Source organism: Hemitrygon akajei, chromosome 25, assembly GCF_048418815.1.
Source record: "Hemitrygon akajei chromosome 25, sHemAka1.3, whole genome shotgun sequence".
NCBI lineage: Eukaryota > Metazoa > Chordata > Chondrichthyes > Myliobatiformes > Dasyatidae > Hemitrygon > Hemitrygon akajei.
In genome coordinates, this window is record NC_133148.1 from 26,398,340 (window position 1) to 26,401,762 (window position 3,423).

The following is a 3,423-nucleotide window of genomic DNA, read 5'->3' on the forward strand; positions in this document are numbered from 1 at the left end:
TTGGAAACCCAAGTTCGTCCCAGATCTCCGTTGATTGAACTTAATCAACTTGTCCTGAGTACTTTGATTTCATATCATCCAGTTTTTATAACGCCTGTATTTACTCCCCTCTCCTTTAAATATTACAGCTTGATATGCCTTTGAGCTGAGGACAGATATAAATTTCCTGGCTACAAGGATGCTGAGGGAAAAGAAAACTACATGGCTTTGGAGGCTTGGAACCATTTATAAAGTGATCTTCGGCACAGTGGTACAGGTTTTGATTTAATGTTGTTACTTCTTCTGAAATATGTGAAAAATGTGTGTGTGTGTGTGCCATCTAGACAGATCATGCCATACACTAGTTGTTAAAACAGAATTTTGTTATGCAATTTCAGAGAAAAGCTATAAAATTTACTGTTGAGAAACCTATAATTGAGAAGTCTTCTGTTTGTCCTTTCAGGTATCAGTGACTCGAGTGAGAAAGATTTGTTTTGTATGAGGGTCTCCACACCAGTGTCACATAGCTTAAGTGGAACATCAAAGCAGAGAAAGTTAGGGCCAAACATTCACACCAAGATCTTGCAAAGTGACGTGGTAGTGCTGGGATTCGACTGACAGTAGCCACCACACGATGGAAGGAAAGCCCCTCGATATCCCTGTGGACATACCTGTCTCCGAGGGCAGTGAGGGTGTGCAGAAAACACAGACCTGATCGAGAGGGCCTGTTGCCCTGCACACTGTGCGGGAAGGTGTTCGCCTACCAGTCCCTGTTGCGCCGCCACTGGCTGGCGCACACCGAGATCCGGCCCTTCATCTGCAACGTCTGCGGCAAGACCTACAAGAGTCACCAGGACTGCACGCGGCACCAGCGAATCCACACCGAGGAGACAAGCGTTGCCTGCCCCGAGTGTGGCAAGGCCTTCACCCACTTCTCACACCTGCAGGCGCACCTGCGCACCCACCACCGGCGAGCGGTCCCTTCTCCTGCCCCGAGTGCGGCAAGGCCTTTGGCCACTCCTCCCACCTGCAGAGGCACCAGCGCATCCACACCTGCGAGCGGCCCTACGCTTGTCCTGACTGTGGAAAAGCCTTCGGCCACTCCTCACACCTACAGAGGCACAGCGTGCCCACAGCTGCCAGCAGCCCCTTCTCCTGCCCCGACTGCGGCAAGACGTTTGGCCGCTCCTCGCACCTGCAGGCACACCAGCGCACGCACACCTGCGAGCGGCCCTTCTCCTGCCCCGACTGCGGAAAGGCCTTCGTCCAGTCTGCCCACCTCCTGGAGCACCAGCGGGTTCACACTGGGGAGAAGCCCTTCGTCTGCCCTCTCTGCGGGAAGTGCTTTGCCCGGTCGTCACAGCTCCATGCGCACCGGCGGACCCACACGGGGGAGAGGCCCTACCCCTGTCCAGACTGTGGGAAGTGCTTTAGCACGGCTTCAATCTTACTTCAGCACAGGCAGGTCCACACCGAGGAGCGGCCCTTCCCCTGCCCCGACTGCGGCAAGGCCTTCAAGAGCCCCGTGCATCTGAAGCAGCACCACGTGATCCACGCCGGGGAGAGGCCCTTCTCCTGCACCGTCTGCGGGAAGGCCTTCGTCCGATACTCCAACCTACAGGCCCACCAGCGGCTGCACTTGAGGGAGAAGAAGTTCGCTTGTCCCGAGTGTGGCAAGGTCTTTCCCCTCACACCACGAACCTGGCTGGCGCACCGCCGCGCCCACCGCGGCAAGCGGCCCTTCGCCTGCCCCGAGTGCGCCAAGACCTTCGTCTACGCCTCGCACCTGCTGGCGCACCGGCGCACCCACACCGGCGAGCGGCCCTTCTCCTGCCTCGAGTGCGGCAAGGCCTTCACCCACTCCTCACATCTGCAAGCCCACCGGAGAGTCCACACCGGGGAGAAGCCCTTCGCCTGCCCCGTCTGTGGGAAGTGCTTCACCGTGGTCGTGGCAGATGCAGAACCACCAGCGGACTCACACGGAGTAGAGCGGCTACGCTCGTCCCGGTACAGCAGCCCTCCCTCGGACACTGTGTTTGTGTGTGTCTGGAGTCTCTGTGTCCGTGGGTTGTATCCAGCATCCCAGAAAGGTAAATCAGTTCCACGAGTCCAGCTGGGGCTGGGGGAGTTGAAGGGGATGTGACGCAACTGTAAATTGGTTTCTCAAGGCGCCGCGCGTACACAGGTGTGTGGCGGTGAAGTTTCTCCGGAGGGTGAAATGGCGTCTGTATAATTGCAGTTGGCGGTCACAGTACAGGCCATTCAGCCCATGATGTTGTGGGGCATGCCCACTCCTTTCTGGCTATGCCTTGTCCACACCCCTCCACTCCCTGCCTACCTGAGGGTATCTTCAACTCCTCTTGTATCTGCTACCATTCAGGGACCTGCCACTCAGTGCAAAGAAAATCTAAACTTCGCCCTATACGTCACCTATGAACCTGCCCTTTACACCTCGACCCCCTTGGCCTCTCCTATTAGACATCTCCATCCTGGAAAAAAAACCGGCTGTCTGTGACTCTCATAATCTGACAAACTTCTATCAGGTTTCCTCGCTCCAGAGAAACTAACAGAGTTTTTTTCCAACCTCTCCTCGTAGCTCACACCCTCTAAACCAGGCAGCATCCTGGTGAACCTCCTCTGCCCCCTCTCCAAAGTCTCCACCTCCCTCCTGGGTCGAGAGGACCGCAGTCCGAGTCTCGGGATTTGGACTTCCAGGCTGGGATACTGGGAGGGTGGGAGAGGTGTTGGTTGTGGGAGGTGCCGTTGGATTGGCCCAGACGGTATCTGAGGTGTGTTTTGTAAATGTTAGTTGTGGGCATTGGTGAAACCTCTGGGCCGTGTTTTCGTGTTGTAAATCAGCGTTCTTTCAGATGCCCGTTAGGACGTAACGTAGAACACACAGAGTACAGAACCGGCCCTTCAAACTCTGCTGACATTTGAACTGACTGTAAGACCAATCTGAAATTTCCCCCATTGTTCGTTCATTCTAATTGCTATCAAAGAGAATCGTAAATGTCCCCAGTGTATCTGCCTGAACCAACCCTGGCAGTGTGACTCACGAACCCACCAGTCTCTGTGTAAAAAAAAAAAACCTACTCTAACACCCACCCCTAATACTTTCTAACAATCTTCTTAAAAATATGGCCTCTTCTTTTAGCCATTTGCACTCTTGAACAATGTCCTTTGCTGTGCTTCGTTCCTTATAAGGGTCATAAGAGATAGGAAGCAGAATTAGACCATTCGGCCCATCAGGTCTGTTCCAGCTTTCATCATGGCAGATCCATTTCCCTCTCGGCCCCAATCTCCTGCCTCCTCTCTGTAACTTTTCCTGGTCTGACTCATCAAGCACCTTAAATATGCCGAAAGACTTGGCCTCCACAGCTGCCTGTGGCAATGAATTCCCCAGACTGACCAGTCAAAGAAATTCCTCCTCCGCTCCATTCT

At 54.2% G+C, this 3,423-nt stretch overlaps 1 pseudogene; it reads left to right on the plus strand.

Moving 5' to 3' along the window:
• The first annotated feature begins 943 nt into the window (after positions 1–943).
• LOC140716258 (uncharacterized) lies at positions 944–2,083 on the plus strand (annotated as a pseudogene).
• Positions 2,084–3,423: the final 1,340 nt, after the last annotated feature.